At 37.3% G+C, this 26,896-nt stretch overlaps 1 protein-coding gene across 1 annotated transcript in view; it reads left to right on the top strand.

Moving 5' to 3' along the window:
- Positions 1 to 26,896, top strand: part of Dgk (diacyl glycerol kinase 1) — a 440,989-nt gene that overhangs the window by 33,749 nt on the left and 380,344 nt on the right. Inside the window, exon 3 of the mRNA XM_065230402.1 lies at positions 14,991 to 15,813. The gene's annotated coding sequence lies outside the window, so the exon portion shown is untranslated. The remainder of the gene's footprint in view (positions 1 to 14,990; positions 15,814 to 26,896) is intronic.

Below are 26,896 nucleotides of genomic sequence, written 5' to 3'. Positions count from 1 at the left end.
TTCCATCCAGTCTTAATTTTTTAATGCTAGAGAATCAATTTCACACATTTTTAGAATTCTAAGGTGTCCTGTAAGATCACCTTCAAGGAAGTTATTGAACCTTTAAAGCGCTCCTTTCAGCTTCTAATGAGATAAATTGATGCAACGGAAGTAGATAAAGTAGAGCATCAAGTGCCATACTCGGTGTGCTGTTCATCGTACCAGTTATTGAGAGAGTAGCAAGTCTTTACAGTCTCTCCAGCTTCCTCTGAGCCCATTTTTCATTAGTTTTTGGCCACCAAACCAATTATGTGTAGGATATTCTGAGTCTTACAATCGTCAAATAAATCCAGGGGATCATTTTTGGTTCAGGCTTTTTACCTGGTGATTTGAAAGGTGCAAAAGAAATGCTAATTTTTCTCTGAACTGGCAATAATACTAGAAAGAATTGCGGCGTCAAGCTTTGAAAACCAACGTTTTAGATGAATACAACTGAAATTTATACGCATGAGAATCGGGATTTTTTTATCATCGGACATAATCTCAGAATTTTATGAAATATTGTCCACAGGTAGAGTTTATGGATATACCTATGAACGAAAAAACAAATCAAAATATTTGGAGTGGATCATTTTCCCGGAAATATTAGTTGAAGTTTTCAGATTTTCTCGGACATCACGTTCTTTGAAAATTCATAGGTAAATCGCAAGGAACATCAGGAAAATCCATTATCAGGACCCAGGGTATTAAAAAACATTCTAATATTTTTTTTCATGCTTGAAAACTTTTTGTCTTTCACTGGTGAAAATTTCAGAGTGGTGTCTCTTAACCGGTTTTGAGTTATGATCAAAATCCATCATCAACTCTATATTTGGGCACATTGTTATACACGTTAAGACCCTTCGACCCAAACCTGTCCGAATATACAAAAAAAAAAACTCAATCAAGACGTTTCAATATATCCTACAAACAAATAAATCTGATTGTACAAAATCTGACATGAAATGAAAATGGTTTTAACAAGAAATCAGGGCATTATTAAAATTACTGCACACCTCTCAATTTTAGACCATCTCAGTACGCTCAATATTTATCCTCAGCTTTTCTTTTAAAGACTAAGATGTATGATATTTTCTCATCATATTAAATTAGTAGGAAATTGGAAGACCTTTAGCTGTTCTAAAATGCATAAGAAGACTTACACGTATTTTTTTTTTCCTTTGGTTTGTTTTTTCCGTCGATCTTGTTTTCCGTGCTGAGCACCAATGCTACCGACGTGCCAGGAAGACAGCTCCCACACCTGGACCCTACCTATCGACCCATCAACTCATGAACCGGGGACCAACGGCTTTACTATTGATGGGTCGATATGTAGGGTCCAGATATGGGAGCTGCCTCCCTGGCGTCGGTAGCATTGGTGCACAGCACGGAAAACAAGATTGACGGAAAACAAACCAAAGGGAAAAAAAAGAAGGATTAGGAATTATTCTGACATTCACCTGATATCAATTAAATTTTATTTTGACAGATCGATGTCCAACTATGCAAGTTATACCACTGAGGCAGCACAAAAAAGAGGTCAACATTTAGTCAGCTAATTTGCATGAAGTTCCACATATGTTAGGTGCTGATAAGGAAATATTCTGACGACCTACACCCGTTGATTTTTTAAACTAAGTTTTTAGATATTCTTTCTTTATATAGTAGGGTAATTGATTCTGGTTGGACGTATCCAAAAACTGATGATGGTTGGACCTATATTTTCAACCGCTAGTTTAGTCAATCTTCGCTAATTTTTTATTTTCAAAGATTACTTCACTATCATAAAAAAATCTTTTTCTTCAATTTGCATAGGTGTTTTATTGAAAAAACTTCAAAACAATTGAGTTTCAATGTGTTTTCAAAACAATTTATTATCCACGCATTAGCTCGTCAACATGCTTTACTTTCAAACATACAAAAAAGGAATATTTTTTACATTTATTTTTATTTTCATGCTGTAAAATACCGCTTTAAGGTGTAAACAACACGTTAGTAGGCCATTTATTCATTGGTTTCACTAAAATGTTTGAATAATTGACGAAATTCGAATAGATAAATATGATCATGGTTGGACCTACGCATGATGATGGTTGGACCTATGTGTTTCCTAAGACGGCCGCTAGGTGCGCTTCGGTTTGTCTACATCCTTCATGCGCAGCTGATTTGAAATTCGTTTTGGCCGAGTGATCAGTTTCTTCGATTGAAAAAATGGCTAAAGAAAAGAGTTATACGGTCGAAAATCTTCAAGAGGCTGTTCTTTTAGTAAGAAATAAATCACTTACCGCGTATCAGGCACAGAAAAGGTATAATATTTCGAAAACGGCACATCACGCAAAAATTAAGGGAAGCCACGGCAAGAAATATGGAAGGGAAAAAGTGTTGAGTGTTGATTTGGAGAACCAGCTAGTGGATTGGGTTTGTATATGCGCTGCTTCTGCCAGTCCCAAGACCACCAAAAAGATCTTGGAAGCTGCTAAAGACCTTGAGTCACTAGTTGGGCGTAAATTTAAAGGAGGAATTCCATCGTCAGGTAGGCTGCAAGGGTAAACACCGATTTCCGAACTACCACAAAAGCGCCAAAAGTATCTGTTAATAAGAATTTACATTAAGCACTTCTCATACACCTTCTGTATGTGAATTTACTTGAAATAAAATGTTAACAAACTAAAAATTGCTAACTGAAACTTATTTCCGAAAAAAAAACTCCTAAGAGAAAAAGAACTACAAAACCGGAATTAAGTTCTGATATTCTGTCATTTTAAGCCCCTAAATTCCCCGGGGGCACCCATAACATGCCCGGAAGTGGCCATTGTGGTCCAAGGCACTCAATTTTGTTATTGATCTTGTTATCGAATTTGGATGTAATGTGAAGTATTGCATGATAGGATTTATTCCTTCCATGTCAAAATAAGGTCTATGTTCCATATACCCTGGAACTTGTTCCGGCCATATCTCCGGAACCAGATAACCGATTCAAAAAATATTCGATATTTTTCAATGGGACCACAATACCTACACTTAAAAAAAATGTACACGTCACTATTATGTGGTTCACACTTAATTTTGCGCAATATGTCAACCACATGCATTTCATGTGTGAATCTTATGATATGAATTGATTTCTTTGCACTACAAAGCTACTTGTGACACATTTAGATGTTATGTGTCTCACTTATTGATATTAACAGTCTCACTCACTACTGTAAAATGATCTATTCTTGAAATTATACTGTAAATAATAACTAATTTGAGTGCCTTACAATTAGGTATACATTACCTACATTACATTTAGTATTTTGAAACTAAGTTTTATTTTCTATTGTTTATTTTCTTATTATGAAAGTAGATAATCATAGTAGATAGATCGGGTTTTAATGATATTGATATTGATATTGATGTTTGTTTGTTTGTTTATTAAGGACATTTTACATCTCCGCGATGCATTCATGTCCGTATTGATATTGATATTAATGATATCGAAATGACCTATTAATTTTCCATTCGACATATAGTCGATTATGTTAGAATTGATCTTAACTCATACCGAAAACGGCAAATAAATCCTGATGGATAAAGAAATTAGTGTAAACCAAATAAAACAACAATTCCTTAGCATTTCCTGGTATATGTCACGAAAATCATAGCTCTCAGAATATCCTCCGAAACCGATTCCTCCGTACATCAATCTACTACTCCACCGACGCTGGAAACAAACCTAAAAATAAATCAATGAACATACCTTTTCTATTAAAAAACCCATACCTTACAACACTTCTGGATATATTGGCTGCAAACCTCCAACCACGGGTTCAATATTTAACATTTACCAATAGTTGTAGACGTTTGGATTCAGATCCAAACCATGGTTTTTATCTTGCTCTCTTGAATCTGATAGGTTGAAAACCAAAAATATTGTTGTTTACTTTTGCTAAGCAAGCATCCTCTTGAAATGCAAAACACACGAATTTGTATGTTTTTCAATGTAGCGCAGATTCATGAATATTTTAATTGAATGTAGCGTGCATTGCAATTGAATTTATTATGTGCTATCTTTCATCATTTCATAGTTAGAAACACGAGAAATAAGTGTGTATAACATATTGAATCAATGTGGAAAACACATACAATCATTGTGATTGATCAATTGAACAGGCAAGCGTTAAAACACATGAATCTGACGTGCACATTTTTTTGAGTGTATAGCTTCACGTAAAAAAAATCCAAATCGGGTCAATGATTTCCGAGAAAATGAGCCATGATGAATAGCTAATGCGTGAAAAGTGAACTTTATTAAAAACGAAGCTAAACTCAAATTTCTTGGAGTTGGTTGGAAATGCTAACATGAAGCTTTAGTGTGATGATTTATTAGCTAGAGAATGATCTTTAGAAGAGGGTAGGTGGATAGTTCCGTTAGAGTACGGCAGTATGAAAATTGAATAGAAGTTGAAAATGAGCGAAGGGCCATTAAAGCGACAGTTTTCAAGATAGACGCACATTTTTGCCTAGCCCGTACGATGTACGCGGGGACTTGAAGTATGTCTCCAAGTCCACAGGCGTCTTGTTTTTTTTTTAAATAGCAAATTCATAAAAACTGTATAAAAAGGGTTTTTTCATGAAAACCAATAAGCTCTAAACAAAGTTTTTGAACAAATATGGGCTAAACTAGCATTTGCAAAAATAGGTCCAACCATCATCATTTTTTAGGTCCAACTAACATCATAATTCTTTGCTGAATAAAAACGTGTTATAAAATCATTTGTTCATAATATTTAACTTTTTATGTTATTATTAGAAACAAGAAAGGTAGATCTTTCCCCTAATCACGCATTTTACATATGTTTAATTCATAAAAAAAATGCGACATGAATGTTGACGTCGTTTGAAACCGGCCTAAATAGGTCCAACCATCATCAGTTACCCTATTATGATTATCAGGAATGATTCAAACGGCATTTTGAGAAAGACTTTTCATCATATTAGATTGATCACGAAATGACTAAAGAGGTGGACGGCAAGCATCAATGTCTTCTTCAAAGTAAATTTCGTTCATGACCACATGTTACTACCCTAGTAGCACGTTGCAACATTCTACGGCTGAGGTGCGCTACTTGGGTAGGCTTTAATATACTCGATTCTGTTTCAGTCCCGACGGTGACCTCAACGACGATGTTAACAACTGCTCCTAAAAAGGATTTTATATGAATTTCTGATCTACACGCAATTCCTGAAACTCGAATAGGATAGAGCACTACTTGGTCGCAATCGTCCATTTCCGTTCTATCGAGTAGAAAAAATCAGTATAATCAATGATTTCACCGTGCACAAATTAGTAATACGTTTGTACCGATGCGTTAGTTCACAAGCTACATCACAAAGCCTATTAGAGCGCATTGTGTGAATATTTACACTCATTGTTCTCAAAACAAAAGAAGCGTTCCTAGCGAACTCGCTTTTTCACCTTCATTCGTAGGACGAAGAAAATCTAATGGCGTTTCAATGCGTTTGGACGTAATTGAAACTCGTAGGACGAATTTGGAATCAAGAAGCAGTGTTAGAATTTTGACAATATCTCAACAATGTGTGGCTCTTTATCAAATTCCACGGTATTTATGGGTAGGGGAATAAATTTAGAAGTCATCTTTGATAGAATGATAATTTATTGTAAAAACCCATTCAAGAAAGAGAGGTAAAGCGTAGGTTGTGCTAAGTAGGACAAAAACTAGATCAAAAACCCTATTATTTCGATTTCGCATTCGTTCCAACCGAATTTTAATAAGCTTTATCTCATCTTAACAAAGATAGCCGAATTGTAGCCGTAAGCAAAATCGGTTGCCACAAGGTCATCAAGCTCCTTATATCACAAAGCAAATATAAAAATCTCAAATCGGTCCAAACCAAAGAAAGGGACAGTAACGTCATGCAAACATTGAACCAGAAAGTGTTTACTCTAACGATTGAAAAATCAACATCCAATTTTTCTTCCTCTACTCCTATCTGGAATAAAATGGTATAATTTCTGACTTCGTTTTGAAATGACCGTTAGCTTTACAGTTCATCCTGCTTAATACGAAGTGTTATTTTAAAGCTCACAACAATTTGTACAAACAAGTTTATTTTTGTATTTAGGTATATATTGGACATATCTAGATTAACATTCCAAGAGGTCCTGTCTGCATTTATCTATTCATTTCATGATTCATTCGATATTCTAATTGAGTACCTACAGTTTTGCAAACATGCTTCATACTGTTTCTGCCAAACGGTTTAAATAAAAATGCAATCTTATTCTTTTTCTTTTTTGGCTATTATGCCTCAACTAGAACTTTACGCAGGCTCTCAACTGAGGGGCTTAGAGGCAATGGAGTGCAATTGATTTTGATTGATTCTCTTCATCGACTTTGTCTTTCGTTAATAACTCAGCGGCAAATATAGTGTGGAATTGGTCAATATAGCCATAATTATCAAAAGAGAAAGTATCCTTTTCAGTATTACCTAAGTACTCAAGTACTTTACGAAAATGGGTTTGAAAGTCCCCCAGAAATTGCGCTTAAAATTTTATTAAAATTAATCCCCATGGACAGAATTCCATTGAAATTATTCTCACGATTCGTATCAGCATACTCCTTAAGTTTAATAGTAAGAATTTTCTATGATTTCTCTTCCGGATTGTTTTTCCTTTATTGACAAAATCTCCATGCAATTATCATCAGAGTTGACAAGACAATTGACACCGTCTTTAACCAGAGATTGTACAGACTGAATATTTAACACTAGACAACGGACAATACACCACACCCATTAGACCAGTAGGGAAATTTTCAGGTTGCCAAAATTTGCACCGGCTGGAGCAGGAATCTAACCCTCACTTCGTAGAAATCACAATTCGCCTAAATGATGGGTGACGCCGCACGACCCCGAAGCCCACAAAGATGGATGTAATTCTACTCAGGAGTAGCTTGAAATTCTCATTTGATTTCACAAAGAATTCGCCTCACACTTAACTGTGAACTATTTTCAGAATTACTTTAACATTCCAATAATGCCCAACGTTGATGGCCTTTAAAAATTAAAGTAGCATGTTTGGATTTTTATTTTCTATTAGAGGGTAAATCAATTGCATTGATATTTTAAATGCAACAAATTTAAAAAATCTGGGAAAACTGGAACATACTTAAAAAATCTGGAAATATACGTGGTCTGTCTGTGTATCTGGCAAAACGACTAAAAATCTGGAAAATCTAGATAAATCTGGAATACTGGCAACGCTGGTTACCACAATAAGCATGTTTCAATTCGACAAATTGTACAAATATAACGTTGTGCGAATACAGCGCATTTTGTTCGACGTTATGTTTTACATATGGATCGAGAGTAAAATCAAATGGCCTGCTTCGGAATTTTCGATTTTCTACTTTACCGTACTATACGAATGAATTGTATTGGTAGGAAAATATTTAATTTTTTTTATAAAACCACTTTAATGCAGTAAAACTGTACTTGTACCTGCCATTGAAACTGGTATAATGCTATCAATATTTTGAGCATGAGCATGAGCATGATTGACCGCGAACGGTTGCTACTGTTAACCAATAGACGATGCTTGGGACTAGCAATCATCCTCAATGTGTAAAAACTGGTGATCTAAAACTAGGCAATACCAGCGCCGGCCGCGCCCGAACACAGGTCAAGAAAGGAATGGGTAGGAATGTGTTGACGTGACACTCGCTTTGATGGAAGCCGAGAACACCTCTGCACTTCCACGAGGAATCACTGGGATATTGGGTAATAGGGTTGGGTTTGCAGCAGAGTTCGTCTTGGTAAACGATAAGCTGAATTGATGCCCCAACAATCATATAACGCGAAGGAGCTTGGGATTAAACCCACGGTCTTCTGCTCAGTAAGCAAAAACGTTTGCCACTAGGCAGCCGAGCTCCTTTTTAATCATCGAGTTGCTGTTATTACCATGTAGTCATGTTAACAAATAAAACGATTGAGGAATCTTGAATGTGGATGGGCTTGAGATTAGACTCATGATGTTCTGCTCAGTAAGCAAAACCGGTTGCTCTAAGGCCACCGAGCCCCTCATATCACATTATAGCGTTACTCAAGTTTTCAAACCCGGCACCGACGACAACGAAAAGTTTTACAAAATACACGATAAACAAGCGATCTTACCATACATTTTTAATATGACATTTTTAATATGGGATCACGTTTTTCTGCTCAGTAAGCAAGCCACTGCAACCGACGATCTTTGAAATCCTTAAACTAAAAGCTATGAAAGAGTACTTAGGCCTTCATTAAGATTCACTTTCACGCGACGTTAAATGTTTCGATTTTCTCTTTGCGCATGGTTCAGGCAATCATAACAAGCTATGACCGACGTGAAGATTGTTTAAGACCTGGTTAAACAAGCTATTTAAATGAAATTACGTTCTCGAATTTCACTTGGCATGTAATGAACAACAGAAATATGCGATAATCCATATTTTCAGCGGTGGATGGTTAATTTTAAATATACTAACGGTACTGCCTACGACTACGACGGCTATTACGACAGCGACTACGATGGCGCCTACGACAACGACAACAGCGAATTTGTAACATACCATTTGTCTAGGATAAACACCTTTGCCCGGCACCTCCACTGGTTCTTCATGTCCGCTATTTGTCACTGTTTTCAAAATATCTAATAGCAATTACCTTTGTTGTAATACTTCCTGTATTGCCATGGTCATCTGGGATGAGGGTTGCATCTAGTGCTTTCCCTAGGAACCGTTCACGGCCACCAGTTACCGCCCGTCCAGTCTTGGGCGTATCCAGCAAGACATCCTTCAGCTTACTCACAAACTCCGACACTCAATCACATCAAACTGTACCGAAATCAGAACAGCTAAACTACTCGATAAGTTTTTGGCATTTCTATTTAATTGTATTAAGCTATCTCACACAGACCAGACGTCCAAGTTCGGTCAGAAACTTGTGTAAAGTTAGGTGGAAACGTTGCCGTTACGTAGCGCTAGCATCTCTTGATTTCCTCTATAAATTTATCACTTCCGACCAATTTGGCGCTAGTATCGATAAATTACACTAGTTTACAGCATTTTTGAACTCGGTAAGGTGATGATCATTTCCAATGCAAAATCCTACGCTGAATTCAATGCCGTGGTCAGAAAAAATTAAAGTAGAGCCATTTTTGAGATATATTAAAAATTTGATTTTTTGAATTTTGGACAAAAGTACGATTACCAAAATGTCAATATCTTTGGAACTAGTGCACCAATTTTAAATCTTTTTTTTTATGAAAATGAAGCTAAATAAATTTGCTATCGTTCACTAGAATATTATGTCTTAATTAAAAATTTAATTTTGAAGTCATTTAAAAATTTACATCATTTTTTTTTTTTCCTGCGAATTTTCCATAAAAATCTTGTTTTAATCAACATTTTTAATGGGATAAAAAGATTCAAAAAATCATTCCATAATTTATTCTTAAATTTCATTCAAAACCGGAGAAAATGAGCCTTTAATGGATAAAATCGGTTGGAAATTGTCGAAGTTATGAGCATTTTTGTAAAACACTTAAAAATGTTGCTGAAATACAACAGCTTTAGAGTTCCTTTTCTAAGCATCCAAATCGCATGTAAAGTTTTCATGGGAGATTCTTTTCTCTACATATCAATTTGATTAAGGCATATCAGGATTTAAAACCGAGTTGATACAAAAGAAATTTATTTAGGTTTTATTAAAAATGATTGAGAATCGAATGACTTTGTCTTCGATGTTTTGAACTTGTTTCTCGAATCAGAAACCAACAATAGTCACCCATCATTGCTTCATCCCAAAACCCTTGGTAACGACGTTCCATCATCTTCATTTGTTGGTGAAAACGTTCGCCGTGCTCATCACTCTCGTCACCAAGGTTTTCCGGGAAAAATCCATGTGAGAATGTAGGAAATGTATCTTCAAAGACATATTCACACCTGTGTTCAGTGAAATAAAAGGATTTGAAATTAATTATATGTAACAAACACAATATTTTTTAATTATACAGGGCGGACTAGATTATCCGGAGTCTTGAAAAAAATTTCACTCCGGATAATCGAGCCCTCCGGATAATCGAGCCATCGAAAAAAAAAAATATTTTTGGTCTTATGTGGTCTCATTTAATGTTTTTAGTGGTCCCATTGAACGCTATTGAAGGATTATGGAATCGGACCACTGGTTTTGTAGATATGGCCGGAACAAGTTCCGGCGTTTATGGGCCATGAGGCTAAATTTGACTTGAAAGGAACAAAACCCATTAAGCGACACATCAAATTAAATCAAAATTTGATATCAAGATCAATGGTGGCAAAAATTAAGTACCTTGGACCATATTGGCCACTTCCGGGAAAGTTCCGGGTGCCTCCGGAAAAGTGGCCTTTACCAGACTTGAATAATAACCAATCATGCGACACATCAGATTATATCAAAATTCGATAACCAAATCAATGGTGGAAACAATTAAGTATTTTGGACCATATTGGCCACTTCCGGACAAGTTCTAGGTGCCCCGGGAAAGTGACCAGAATCAGACTTGGATAATAACCTATCATGAGGCACATTAAAATACATCAAAGTTCGATAAGAAAATCAATGGAATTGAACCCATGGACCATCCGCTTGAGAAGCGAACGTGTAGCCAACCACGCATTGGGACCCCTCAACTTGAGAAAAATCGTAGTCTCGCGACTCTCACGAGTGTGTAGAGACAAAGTTGAGCTTGGCTAAAAATCACGGCTACCGTGAAGGCACCATATTTGACGCGGTTCCTAACTTGACGCACTCGATCAATTTCGACCATTTTCCATTAAATTTTTTGAAATGTTAACATTGCAAATATTAGTTCCGGTGCTCTAGGGATGATAGTGTAACAATTTTTTTTTTTGAAAATATCTCACCAAAATCGAATTGTAATTAAAAATAGACAAGTGCGTCACCATTAGGAACCAAGGGCTCTTAAGAGCATACGTGTGCTGCCAGTGAATTATACGTTTTCAAAAAATACTTGGATGACACTTGGACTGTTTCGGGATTGGTTTTTCCAAGAGTTCGTCCCTAAAATGACTGCCTATCTGAAATCTGCGAATCTTCTGTTGGTATTGGATAACTGTTCCGCACATTGCAGCAGCGATGAACTTGAAACTCCAGATGGAGCTTTTAAAACTGTTTTTCCACCCCCAAACACAACCGCTATACTGCAACCAATGGATCAGAATATTATTCAAATGGTGAAGACCAATTACCTCCAAAAGTTGATGAGGGAGATACTCGGACGACCTGGAGAATTCATTGAAAACATAAAGCGAATCAACATCAAGGACGCCATATTCTGGGTTGCTGAAGCATGGGAAGAAGTTTCGGCCGAATCGATTTCCAAGTCCTGGAAGTTGCTATACACCGAACCAAAATTTGACGAAGAAGATGATGTACCGTTGTCGGTCATAAAGGAACATTTGACTACAATTCAACTGATGGTTGCTGATAAAGCGGCTGCAGGCGAAAATGAAGACGAGAATGCGGAATTCGATGTCATGTCTGATGCTGACATAGTCAATGCTGTTCTTAACCATGATTCACATTTTTATAACGGAGAAAGCGTGACGAACACCACTCTTGATGAAACTGCAAACATTTCTACAGCAGATGACAACCAAGATGAGAAGTACGAACCGGTTCCAGATCAATCAGCGCTGAACAGTATTGACACTATCATCACATGGGCTGAGGAAAACCAAATGGAACGGCAGTTTTTACTTCGTGAAATCAGAGTAAATATTCTTGAAAAAATAGTCATTTACTGAATCACTTTACTGATGAACTACTGTTTTTACTGAAATGTTGAATAAATGAATTGAACTACAAAATAATATAAGAAAATTGACATAAATTTTCAGGTATGAAGCCACCAACAGACCAGTTCTCACGAAACCCCCCTTTAAAGGCCCTTTGGTACATTTTTTTTTACGGATCTTCAAAAATTTTGTTCGGTTGCCATTCCCCCGCCCCCTGAAACGTGACGTAATTAGTGAATGGACGATCATGGGATTCAGTTTTTGTATGTTGTTGTGGCACATGATGATATGTTTGATTCCTTTCAGGTCAAAGTTAATCCAAAGCCCCTTAACGCCGGATTTTGTAACAAAGACACACAAACACTTAAATATAGTCTTTTCCCGATCTTGTCAGACAGAGTCGAACGATGTATGTTACTCGTCCTCGGATCGAAAGTCGGTTTTCCAAGCGGTTTATGAAAAATAATTTGCAAGATAGGTAAAAAAATATGACTCCGGATAATCGAGCCATTTTCTCCGGATAATCGAGCCCCGGATAATCGAGCCTCCGGTTAATCGAGCCTCCGGATAATCGAGTCCGGCCTGTACCTATTTTCTATTTTCATAATTTTTGAGCAATTCATCGACGGCTTCCTCATAATATGGGCTTCTTAAATTTCCTAAAAAGGTTGTGACAACACGCTGGAACGATTTCCACGCTTCTTCCTCATCTGGTGTCAAAACTGTATTGAATGCGGAATCATTGAGCAGTTTTTTGATCTGTGGGCCAACAAATACACCTTCCTTTATCTTTGCGTCAGATAAACAGGATACGGGACCGAACTTGAATGTGGAACAGGTTTTGTCATAGAAGCCACTTGTGGATACTCAACTGTTTTGTGACGTCCTTGTTGCTTAACTTTTGTCAAGCAGAAATAACAATCCATTGCATGACAAAACGGTCGACGCCATATGGTGGGCATGTCAAAGGACAAATAGCGACTGACAGATAACAAATAAGTGAGTTAGTAAGTAAGACATTAACACTTATCAAAAATAGATGAAGTAAGATAATGTCGATCAGGAAAGAACAAAGCACTACCATGCTGTACATAAATTGTTTATATGAAAGTTATTCAAAAAATCAATTTACCTTGCGCCTGACATCCACCTAGCCAAGCACGTTTTGCACGAACTACATAATACTTTTGGAATTGACCGATTTTGTAAATATATAGTTGCCACACACGTAACAAAACTTTTGAGGATCATTTTTACACTTGAATTCACGTTTTGTCGTATACATCGTTAAGCAATGTTAAAGAAAGAACGCTGTCAAATTGACCTACTGGAAGTGGTGCATGAACCTAGGAGCGGGACAACGGCCAATCTTGGAACATTCAATTTACATGACTTTACAAAAAATTTCATAACTTCGACAATTTCCAACCGATTTCATCCATTAAAGGCTCATTTTCTCCAGTTTTTAATGGACATTAAGAATAAATTATGGAATGATTTTTTGAATCTTTTTATCTCATTAAAAATGTTGATTAAAACAAGATTTTTATGGAAAATTCGCAGGAAAAATAAAAAAAGCTGTAAATTTTTAAATGACTTCAAAATTTTTAATTAAGACTTTATCTTCTAGTGAACGATAGCAAATTTATTTAGCTTCACTTTCATAAAAAAAGATTTAAAATTGGTGTACTAGTTCCAAAGATATTGACATTTTAGTAATCGTACTTTTGTCCAAAATTCAAAAAATCAAATTTTTTGTATATCTCAAAAATTGCTCTACTTTAATTTTTTCTGACCACGGCATTGAATTCAGCGTAGGATTTTGCATTAGAAACGTTGGTCAACCACTAAAGTTCACACTTTTTATGTTGTTTTGTAAACTAGTGTTATCTGCTGAAAATTGCCACTTGACGCTAGCAGCACTTAGTGTTTAGTGTAAGCTTTGCAACGCCAGCGCCATCATGATGTCAAAGAGGGTTTTTAAGTGGGGAAGTCGCCGTTAGTGGCGCTTAAGTCAAATAGAAATCTTTACACAAGTTTTTAGAGACATTTTGGAGCCTCAACGTCTGTTCTCTGTGGCTATCTTATATCGATCTCTTTTCAATAATTGCAACATGTGAATAATGCAGAACAAAAGAACAAGTTTAAAATTATTCTAGAGCCAAATTGGTTTTGAAGGAAGGTCAAACTACAAACGAACAGCTCAGCCGCTTTGAACCCTATGAAAATTATGCTTTCCCAATATGGTACATTCTCTCACTATAAACCTGTCATTTCTAGCCTATCTGAACTATTTAATAAATGGAAGCCATAACATGGGTTACGCTCCTCCTAAGCGGGCCCTCCACATCCTATCTCTGTCTTATCTCAAATGCCAATGGTTTGAATGTATCAATATCTAAATTGGAAATGACGTTCAATCAAAACACTTGGCCAGGCTTCAGAATTGTCCAGTGGGTAGTGCGCTCTACACTCCAAGTTCCCTTTCTTTCAAATTTACCCCAAATTTTATATTTTACCCCTTTGAGTGTTGATTAATCACAATGAAACATTGTGACAGAGCACGGACTTGAGGTTACTAGGGTATTAAATAATCTAGGTCCTATTTAGGATTATATCTGAAAAATCCAAATTTGGCCAACGCCCACCTGTATAATGCTATCAATATTTTCCGTGTAAAAAGCGTACTTCCCACCGCTAGGTGGCACTCTAAAGTAAATCGATTCTTTTCGCTTTTCGAAGCAGAGATGAGCTTCCTTTCTTTGTCAAAACTTTAATAATACTTCATACAAAATGGTGTTTGTAGATGACATGGCTTCGTTTGAGTTTACTTTGACTTTCCTTTGAAGTTGCTCATTAATTTTTTGGGTGAGTATGTTTATTTGTTAATTTGGTCGATTTTTTTAAATTCTGTTGTATCAAGCAGGATTTTTAATGATTCATCCAACGGGAAGTTCTTTTTTATAATTTCCTAACAAACCAACCGTGTACAGTTTTCATCATAAACTTCCACGTCGCTCTCAAACCATCAAATGCATTCTTAGTCCCACTCACATTCCACAGTTTTTGATTGCTACATACGCCCCACACTTCCATTCCAATGAGAGTACTTCCGATTGCATTTAAGGAAAGTTTTCCCCATTTCTCCTCCCCCAGAATCTGCCCCGCCAAAATCGTGCTACTGCCGACTGCTGAGACTGGGTCAACCTCAAGCACAAGATGGAAGGAAAGTTTTCCGCTCGTTTTACGTCATCACTACTGAGACTAGAACTACCAGCAGCAGCGAGCGGTGGCATTGAGGAGGCAATCAACAAAAACAACTACACCAACTACAGCAGCTGTGCCGGCATCTTCATCCGCATCTGCCAAGCCAGCCAAGAAGCAGTAAAAACAAAAGCCCTCGAGTTTTGAACAGCATCATCCACAACGGCGCGCGATCAAGAAGTGACGTGAAAATTCATTCTGGGAGAAAAACGAACTCTCAAGTGTGCAGCTCAACCTGCTGCCTTCCACCACCCGACCGCGTTTCCCGGCGCTATATGGAGTGAATGTTATGAGAATTTTTCCATCGAAAATAAAACCATAACCAGCATCGACGCCGAGTGCAGAACGTATAGGCGAGTGTAGTTCCTGGTGGCAGTTCATCGGAGAATATTTCGTGAGTGTTGTAAAATATAGCGCGCTGCTGCGGGTCCAGGAAGAAGCGAAAGGTGAGACCGCGGCCAGGTGGGTGAGCGAGCACAGTTTATTTTTCCAACGTCTCCGACACGCGACATAAAACGGTGGTGGGCACATCTACCATCTGTCCGTGTGTGTGTGTGTTTTTAGTGTTTTGCTTCGTGAAACTGCGAGATCTAAGCGAAGAAGAATAACAGGAGACGGTGGGAGAAGCATCCGAGAGTGTTTTGTGAAATATTAGAGGAACATCATCGAGCAGGGAAAACATCAACAGCAGGTAGGTTTTTGATTGGCAGGGACGTAGTAAGGGGCTTACGGTATTTAAGCAGTCGGTAAAATTTCAAATGATCGTTAACTGAACAAAGTCTGTACATGTTCGGAATATTTTATAAATTTTGAATTTTTCACTGATTTTTTAGAATTAACGAACAGATCCGTGGTTTTAAAAATAAGGCGGAGGCCTGGCTTAATGTGTATGAATCGCACTCGCTTTTAACTAATCAATGAATCTGATAAAAAAAGACCAAAAATATAGGTCCCTGAATTAACGACATACGACGGAAATGGTTCTAATGTTGGTCTATGGATCTAAGATTGGGCTCATCGCTAAAAATCTGCTATTTATCAATTTTATCTAGATGAACGCTTCATTGGGACGGTGGTACGGTACTAATGGATATTTTGGTCGCAATTGAAAATTTAGTCGATTGCTGAATTTATATATGGGCCCAAATTAGGGGCATTTAGGCCGACATTACATCCATTTCCCATACCTTTGGAAGATTAACACATCCCTTGCTACAGCCCCTACCCCCGTCATGCCTGTGGACACCAAGTCATAAACATCAATTTCGCGCGTGCTGAATAATAAATTTTACTGCCACTGCATCCTCCTCGTCTGCCAGCCCTGCTGTAGAGCTCTAGATGCGATTGTTTATTTACGCCGTGCTCACAGTAGGTAGTAGGTAGTTACCTATCTGGAAGATATGCTTTGACGGGGCAGCCAGAGGATCCGAGATAGGAAGAAGGTGCGGGAGAAAAGCACGGTTTGCGATGTCCCCTCATAGATACCCAAACTGGCAAACGGCTGTGAGCTGAGGGATGGCCTTGCTTCTTGTTTAGAGACGGCGAAAAAAAAGTTATTACAACGTAATGACGTGGTGGGTGTAATTAATTCGGCAATTCAAAAGGAGACTATTAATAAGGAAGTAGCTGGAATATTTATAGAAAAGCAGCAGTTTGTTTCCATCCTGTTGGAAAAATGGTTTTATGGGATGAAATGGGTGAATCACAGCTTTTTTTTTTGAACTTTTGCCTGATCTCATCTTGTGTGTATGTTCTTTGAGTACTTTCATGGCTATTAATTAACCATTTAGAAAAAGCTTCTGCATTTATTTTCCATCAGATGTCACTACTGTACCCAAGTAACATTTTAAGTTTTATAAAATTCTACAAAGCTACTATAAAACAACATTCATAAAACCCTGGTCAAGATTGCTTTGTCATTGATGCATCCACCAAAACCTTATTGATGCTAGAATCTGTCTTGTTGGCCCACCCTGGAGAAGGTTCTGAGGGGTATATTTTCGAAGCTCTTCAAGATTGATTTACTGCAAAATGGATGTACGATAAACGCATTGAGATCCATTTCAAAACCGTATTTAAGCTACAATAAAAGTTATTTGGCAACAATTAAACCATTATTCGAACCATTTATCCTAGCTGCTTGCTAAGTTCAGTAGAAAAACAACAATCAAGATAAAAAAGGATTCATAAATACCATCCGATCTTATCAAAATAATTAAAACTGATCGTGTATAAATCCTGCCGAATTTCCAAAATTATAAAATAGTTCTCATGAAGTGGCCTAGTTTTAGGTGTCATATAAAATTTGATGTGAAATGTACGTGAAAACATCGAAAAACTTGTGTGCACCCACGGGAAAAATTCGATTTTACTAATTATTTCACATTAAGAAAAAAATATATTCTTCATATCGATCATTAAGTTTAGCCTAGATTTTTGTTTCTCATGATTTTTGGATTCTAAATATTTCTCATGCATAATTAGCTAAAATAAAATTATATCCAAGGAAATATATTTAGATTGAAAATCGAAGGTTGTAAAAAACAAATAAAATAATTGTAATATGGCGGAGGCATAAAAGTTGATTTTCATGGGCCAGTTGTGACAAAGTTATTTTGCTTTCAAGAAATCCTTAACAAATTCACAAGGTTTTGAATGGGCTTTTATGAAGAAAACTTGTAGGCTGTATTGTTTTTATCTAAAGCCATTTTGCTTGATCTTAACCCGTTCAGATTTATGGCAGCATTTATGGCGGCAATGTTGCCTACAAAATGTTAAACGTCAAAGTTTGTTTATCTTTCGATAGTTGCGCTATGCGAATCAGCTTTCTTCCAGGCGATTCTCTCCCGATGGCTTGAAAGCAGTTACTCAGAAAGTGCTCACAACATTTCGCATTTCGCACAGCTGTAACCTCGATCATTCCCGAAAAGATCCCTTTCTTCCGGATGGTTCTGGACGTGCTGGTTCTAAAGAACTAAATTTTACTGAAATCGACTTCCCCTCGGTCGTTAGCATCGCTTGAATTTTTCCTCCAACTTCGTTTAACAATATATGCCTTTTACTCTCATTTAAAACCTAATGGTTTTGTGATTGCTTTGATAATGATAGAACAGGTTTATAAAGTATTTTATCAAGACATTAATAAAAAAAACTAATGAAGTTTATGATTGATTTATAGAACAGTTTTATGGTGGGATTGGGAACTACTTTAAATATAATTTTAAAACAAGACATTTTTTGACTTCTCGTCAGACTGTAAAAGGTTTTTAAAACAACGAAAAGGTGAACTACTAAGCAGGAACGTTTTACACTGTGAAATGCTGTATTTAAACTAAATGGATTATTCATTGCCATTATAAATCCATCATAAATCAGAGTGGATGCAGATGGATTGTAGAATTGTTACTTGGGCAGTGACATCTTTCGGAAATTACGCATACTCTGTTTTCCGTTAGTTGTTAACAGAGGACAGTGCAGTCAAAAACCTATAAATCCCTTTCACAGACTACAAAATAGAGTACCTGACGCTGCAACACATGTACCAGTGATGGAATAAATCCAAAAAATCCAAAACCAGGAACGGCCGAAAATCACTGCTGATCTTGAGGTCAGCAAAATCACAAACACGGCTGATTTTATCTTAGCTGATATTGAGGTACATAACAAAATCACTAAACTGAAAATCAATACCCTGGTATTACAGTTAAAGTAATAAACCGACATCCGCCACCATTTCGGAATCCAAGATGGCAGACCAACATCAAATATGGTGGCCTCCGGACAGCGAATATGCATCTAAACCCATGCAATATGAGTATGTACGGAATAGGCTTGATGAGTAGAAGCGGAAAATAAACATCCGCCGCCGTTTAGGAATTTAATATGGCGGACCAAAATTCAATATGGCGGCTCCTAAACAGCGTCTAGTGGTGACCATTAAAATAGGACAATAGGCATGTTGCAACTATGTTTTGTTGTGATCAATTGAGCTGAAATTTTGACACAGAACTACAAATATGCTGAATTTTGCGTGTACGTAATATCAAATTATTGTAAGCGTTTGCCGGAAATTGACGGGCGGGTTGCAAATGACCAATAAAATAGCACATTTATAATTCGAAATTTCCTATGTCTATTATTTCGGAAATTTTTGGCCATATCGTAAATAACTTTCTTAAGCAAAAACCGCCATTGCAGATGGGACAAGTGAGTGTGAGTGGACTCCCTGACCGACGAAGGAGAGAATGCCGCAACAACCGGCGATATCAGATTATTTTCATTAGGTGCGTGAAAGAGCTTGGCACGATCGGTGTTGAGTAAGTAAGTTTTTTCGAATGAAATTGGTATCGAAAGTGTACCAAAAGTGCTTCTGAACGTGTTTCGCAGTTGGGTGTGGTGAAATTCGCGATTGTTTTCAGTGAAAATTCCGTATCACAAATTTGCTCACCGAGTTCCCTTTTTTTTTTGCCGTTCGACGACATCGGGAATGCGCTCCCGGATATATTAATTTGGTGAGTACGTTCCAGTTGAGGATTGTTCTTGTACATTTCTCGATTGCATTTTCGAGGGGACGTGTCTGCTTTTGTGGGCGCACTGCTTTTGATGGTCGGTTTGGTAGTATCCTTTTAAATATAATGTCTCATGTCCAAATAACCTCGATTTTCGGTCTATTGATTCAATACTTTAGTATTATTTTCAAAACATACAATGATGCATTATGTCATTTCATGGCACATAAAACAAAAAGTGTGTGTATAGGACCCAATAATCTAGGTTATTTGTATTTTGTAAAACATCTTTATTTTTTATTATATTTTTTTTATTTTATTACATATTTTATATACATTATATATTACATGATTATATATAAATTCATAATGTAAATTACAATAAATACTGGGAGGGGAGGGAGCATCAGGGCATCATTGAAGTTGTAACTGGACAATGGAGTGGAGTGCCAACCGGAGTCTAGGAGGGAATGTGTACTGTCATTTTAGATAGTTACATTTCACTCCAACAGTTGCAATGAATTTGACGCGCTCTTCTTAAACAAACCATCCCATGGAAAGCTTAACATGTATTGCGAATTTCGTTATTAATTTTGTTGGATCATATTGTTGGAAGGAGATTCTCTAATTCCCGCGGGTTTCGCGTAAGTGCCTCTGCTTACGGGCGCGCCCAACCCTTTTTGGCCCTTCATACAGCAGTATGTTGAATTCAGAATGATGACGGAATTTGATCTTGCTGTTGAGTGGAGCCGCATGCAGGGCAAGACCCAAGCTAGGATGGTGGCTACTTACATACATACATACATACATATCGTAAATAACTTTCTTAAGCACGCCGTCATTTATTGGCAATATTATTGAAATTTTTTAAACTATAACACTATAACTATAATTTTTTAAACTATTGCACACAAATTTTGAATTATAAATGTGCTATATTTTATTGGTCATTTTCAACCAGCCCGTCAATTTCCGGCAAGCGCTTCCAAAAATTTGATATTACCTACACGAAAACTTCAGCATATTTGCATCCAAATCCATGTAATATGGGGGCGGATCTTTGGCTGCCAACTTGGATTCCAAATTGGTTCACCATCTTGAATTTGTAGAAGCTATCTTGGATTGAAATCTTCCATTTTAATTTCATCTGGAATGCTGGCTTGAATTTCGGAGTGTCCCAGACTCTAGGATTTAACATATCTTCTAATCCTATGATTTTTGATGATTTTGATCTTGGTTGATATGGATGTTAGTTGATTTTAGGAATCGAAAATCACAGCTGATATTTGTTGAAAATTACGGGTGATTTCCGATGGCTGGTGATATTGATGCCTGTGATTTTAGGTGATATTGATCTTGAAAGATAGCTGATTTTGATTATCTGATCTTAATTTTAGCCAACACTGTCTGGTACCTCCAAGGGGTTGGTCACTCTACACAGTGTGCTAAAATCAAACTTGGGCACACCCGGGGGTCGTCATTGACGCTGTTTGGCACCCATGGTTACAATTTTTATGATCTTTAAAGTTACTGGCAACACTGAACTATTTCTGCGCTTACACTGAACGAATTTGACATATTCCTGTTATGTGGAAGTCTAATAAATTTGCGCTATAAGATAATCCATTGAAAATGATATGATTGAAAATGTGTCAGGTAAATTCTATATGAATATCTGATACATTTACAATGCTGATAATTTGGTAACTTTTATATGATCGTCATATGATAAATGAAAATCGATTAAATTATAATAATTAACTGAAATGGATTTGAAACCCATAAGCATAAGCTATACTTTTCACCACAATATAATATATGTGCAATAAATCAATCGAAGTAAAGTTTATGTGAAAATAACATGAAATTTACTTCTTCTTTTGACACATATATTTAATCGATTTGTAAAAATAAATTCGAAAAATAAACATCAGGCAGTGGGAGAGCTTTCACAGTTGTGCCTTTTTTTTATTGTAGCTGATTTGGGATTCGATCAAGATCTGTTGAGGTGTGATGCTTTCGGTGTCTGTGCTCGATTCCACTGGGCCACGGCTGGCTTCAAGATTGAGCTCGTTCAAATAGCATGAAGTAAGAACAGCTCTCCCGACATGGAATGTAGTGCAACTTTATGCTCGTTTTGCTAGAGTGAAGACAAATAGCACTGACAAATTTATGTTCCGTTTCGGTGGTGTGGTTTGTTCAAATCTTTCTTAATGCACCTGTTTGCAATAAATCAACGACTAAATTATATGATTTGATTGAACTGGCTCATGAAGTTCGAGTACTACTTAGGGCTGGAATCTGAATTAGCCGTGTAGAAGGCTTACAATTAGAATCATAGCAAAGTAAATATTACAGTAGAATCATTTTTTTTTTCAATCTCAATACATTCTTTTCTGGAACCAATTATCATATGAATGAGTGTACGTTAACATCGTTGAAAATTGTTTCAATAATTTATAAAGAACAATCATGTAAGATGTATTTTATTGGGAGCGATATTCATCCCAGAAAAACATGCAAAAACAAATGCTTGCTGTTGGATTTCTTAAAAGGCATTTCTATATGACTATTTAATGATTGGGATAGATCTGTTTACAATCTTTAAACGTCAAAAATCAAAGCAAGCTATTACAATGAGATATACATGTTTTCCTATACTGCAAAGTTAAATGACAGTCCAATAGTTTCTACATGTCTATTTACACGCGACATATCAACAAACGTCAAAAATCAGTAAAAGCAATTCCAATAAAATATACATGATTATCTTATAAGATATATATTTTAGTGAGCAATATTCATCATGAAAACAGGTATATTTTACTGAATTTTCTCATAGTGCAAACTTATATGATTTTCCATTAGTTTCTAGATGTCTGTTCCCACCCATGACATATCAACAGTTTTTCACCATGAAATATATCAGACAATATTCATATAATTCTTACCTTCGCTAACCACGTTCGAAGCAAAGTATTATCAAGTACTAAGTATGTGAAATTACGATAGAAATCATTCCATATCGCAGTCATAGTTTTTAAGTGATAATCCAATGGAATCTATCAATCATCACATAGAATGAATAAATATGCTGACATTGCTATGTTATAAGATGGATCCAATAAACGGTACATGTCGATTTGTTTCAGTGAACGCAGTATGCATGCGTCAAAATTTGTTATTGATGTTGCCACAATATAATCAAATTATTTTCAAAACAACCGTGAATCCCCACCAAGTCTCGCCATGGATTCTCGAAATCGTTACACCCGTGACGGCAGTTGCATTCACATTTCCTCCCAGATGAAGAACAGCTGACAGCGGTATCTTGACCTGACCGAGGTTTCCGGCCATGGCTACACGAACTAGCGATGCAGCTCCCACGGCTGCGGCTGCTTTCAATGCTGCTGCTGGTTCGTCTTTTTTTATGAATTTTAGAGGAGACGGACCAGCAGAAGCAGCCGCAGCCGTGGGAGCTGCATCGCTAATTCGTGTAGCCGTGGCCGACGCTGGACATCTCGGGCCGGTCACGACAAGCGGTGCTTGAGTTTTAATCGGATAGTCAACAACCAAACAAAAACTATACCATTCGAACTGCTCGAATACATCCATGGCGGTGGCTGCTACACCAACCGTTCCATCGTCCAACACATATAATGTTGGAGGACCGTGTTGGCAAAATCTCAAATAGTTCAACAAATTATTTGTACTCTCCTGCCTTTGCCCTGAGAATCCTTTCTTTTCTCAGAAAAAGAAAGCTAACGTGTTTTCGCTCCACGCACCGTTCATAGACTTGGAGGAGGAAAAGCACAGCTTAATAATGAACGGGAATTGTGTGCATTTGTGATCGATCGCGCTGTGGTTACACTTCATGATGGCGTTCACCGCCAGGGCTACGCTCGGGAACTCGACCAATCCGGAGGAGGAAATTTCCGATTTCAGCGGGAACATTCGCACTTGCAACGGGTGGCAGTCCTTGGTGGTGAATGCAGTCAGCAGCAGATCCTCGGACGGCATACGGGTGGGGTATTGAAGAAGTGGAGAATGCGATTTTTGCTGGTCTCGGAAGCGATTGTTCTTGGAGGCGCTGTAGACCTTGAAGCTGATCGAATTGTTCGGCAGGGTGTACGTTCGACTGGTTCGACTGCGATGGCCTCTCCCATCTAGACCGGTAGGCGGTCTAGGCGGTACCCTCTTTGGTCTTCAGGAACTTTATTCTGACAACATTTCCATACAGGAAGAACAGATTGAACAGCTTATCGGTGTTGGCTGTGTTGTTATCGAGTTCGTATCACTGCGCCTTGTTGCTGTGCCGGTTGAATGAAGTTGACTGATCCGTTTCGGGTCAGCGGTGCGTCCTTCATCAGTCCGACGTGTGTTCCGGCCGGTGTTGGTTTCCAGTTTTCCGACGGATGATACTCGGGCGGTGACAAATTCGGTGCAAATCCATTTCCTCCGCCGGCTCCCAGAAGGGCTGGTTGACTAATAATTGTCGTTCGTTGTGCGGGGTCGGCCTTCCGCCGAAGATGGATGTTTTTGAATACAAAATTAAAACAAAAACAAGAGCTGTTAAAATACCGGGTTGCCAAACAAAGCATTATTCACAAGCAAACAAAAGTCAGTTCAATGGCTTCTTGGCACTGCCGATACAGCTGCGGCACACTGAGGTACACTGAGAAAAATGTTGGCGCAAAATAAGTGTGTAGAGTGACCACCCCTTGGGTACCTCTATATATGCATTTAGATTAACATCCCTCTTTTTTTGCTTACTCGGCACAGAAAATACTTTTAAGCCCCGCTCCTAGCAAGATTTGTCGATGTTCTAATGGGTGGGGCTTAAAAAGTAATTGTTGTGCCGCGTATACAGAAAAGGAGGGAAAGGAGGGACTTCGGATGTTATTCTAATATATAGTAAGGTGGCCCAAAATAGCATTTTGTCAGGAAACCTGGGGGCTCACCCTCCTCCACATGATAGCTTAGGGTGTCAGAAACAAATTTTTGTATGACGGCACTCTTAGAAATGTTGCTTCGAATTGCTAATTTGAGTTTTATTAAAAAAGACCTTTTTTTAAGCTTATTTCAAAAAAAAATTTGTAATTCTTTCAAATCTAGTGAAACCTAACCCATTCAAATTTTTTACAAATTGTTTAGGGTCCAAACTATAAGAAAAAAAAATTGTCACGGGTTGTTTTGTGTTTAATTTTGATGTTACAATTTTTGTAATTCTCTAAAACAATGATTTTGTTGGTACTTAATGGCATTTAATCATTGAAAGTGAGGTTCAAACATAACGCTAGTATCAATCTAATAGAATAGAAAGATGGGAATTTTTATCACAAACAACTTTGCCATAGACAGTTTGGTCTTATCTTAAAACGATTTACATTTAGGCAAGTTTTCATAATTCTTCATATATTTATAGTGGAAGGTTGTGTTTTTCATCATGATAAACCTTATTAGTGTTTTCAGCTGATATACAATTAGTTAGAGCGGTCTCTAAAGAATTATTCTGAAATTTCTTTATCCTAGCTACGGCCAATATTGGTTGATGTTTGATCTTTAGTTTGACGATACTCTTTTAATTCCTCTGTCAATCCTCTAGGGTACTTTTTGTTGGGTCATTTTAGCTTTGGTGTGTACCTGTGTGTACATAACTTTGATAGGCTACAGTTGCTAAGCAACTGTTGTTTAGTTGTATCAATAATAGACGAGTGCACGGGTGAACTTTTGTTCATCTACTGAAAAAAAATTGACACAAGCTGCGGGCAGCTGCGATGTGGGTTCTTTACACCTGTAGAACCCCTCATCGCAGCTGCCCACAGCTTGTGTCAAATTTTTTCAGTAGATGAACAAAAGTTCACCCGTGCACTCGTCTATGCATAATCAAACCTATAATAAGCACAGCAGGCACACAAGATAAACTAGTATTTTTTCGTTCTTCGAAGCTACTGGTACTGTGCGAAAAATGACCCCGAAACTCAAGTTGAAGTCAGATCAATTAACATCTATTGCAAGAAGACATTTGTCAAGAAACCATCTACCATCCGAATCAGAAATCATAGGTTATTTTAGGTTTTATCGTGAAAATGAGAAACAGTCGATCAGTAAGAGTGTCCAAATCGTGGCTTCTGAAGTTATTGCTATCTGGATCAAGCCGGCCTTCCACATCAACACAAACGGAATGTGGTTAGACGTATTTCTAAGCTTCTTGCAGCTTGAAAACGCACAAAACAAGAACACGAAAGCGGTGCAAATGCGGAATGTGTTCAAAATGCGATTGAAATTTTTTTCAACATTGGAGTATCCCAATTAACCACTTCATTCGAGCAGATAAAATGACGTTTACTACCACTCGAACTTTGAAATCAAACATTATTTTAAGATTTTTTCTATTAGAACCTTGAGAAAAGTAGCCAACATTTGTGCGTTTCACAAAAAAAAATAGAAATTAGTTGGTCCAGTTTTGTGAAATCGCTGGTAGAAAGTCACGCAAAAACTGCTTGACAAAGTGGTCAATTCGAACAGCATATGAAGAATGATACTGTTCGTGCAGAGTTTTGGAGGCAACAGATGTCAGTTAGAACACCGATCAAAATCCCGGCATGTTTTGCAAGTTTAGAAAATTGCAAACAGGGTGATGAAGCGACACATAAGAAAATTGGCAAAGTGGCAGAAACACTACCTCAATCGTGAAGCGCGAATTATCTGGCCAAGGATCCAAAAACCAACGCCGTAGCAGAAGTATAAAATTACTGAATAACGCTGTCGTTGAGAACCTAGATCGAAATCGTGTATCAAACCGTGGAGCAGTTGGAATTGGATGAGGAAATCAGCCAGTCAACATACAAAAAAATTCACAAGTCACTTGTGGTACTTGTCAGAAATTAATATTTGCCTGGCATTTTTTGATGATACTTTCGACTTCAAAGTGAAAAGGAAAATGCTCAAAAACTTCTCAAAACAAAATGACGGCGAAAACATAACAAGAGTGAAAAATTTCCCTCCAATTTTTCAAGATTTTAAATGTCAACCCTAATTTCTTGCTTGAAGAAGATCCTTAGAATTGGACCAATAACCTTGAATTCATGAAATTCAAAGAAAAATGCGATAACTTGTTGTGTTTAATTAATGACCCGGTAGAACGTGCACTAGGATTGGCAGGAGATTTGAATGAGCACAGTCCAACTACCGATGTTGAAAAACATCAAGAAGTAATATTGGCCGTTGCTAAGAACAGAAAACTTCAAAATAATAGCATTAAAA

Source organism: Ochlerotatus camptorhynchus, unplaced genomic scaffold, assembly GCF_037179485.1.
Source record: "Ochlerotatus camptorhynchus isolate MF236.1 unplaced genomic scaffold, CSIRO-AGI_Acam_v1.1 ptg000330l, whole genome shotgun sequence".
NCBI lineage: Eukaryota > Metazoa > Arthropoda > Insecta > Diptera > Culicidae > Ochlerotatus > Ochlerotatus camptorhynchus.
The sequence above is the reverse complement of the archived record's forward strand: the minus strand, read 5'-3'. Positions and strand labels throughout refer to the sequence as shown.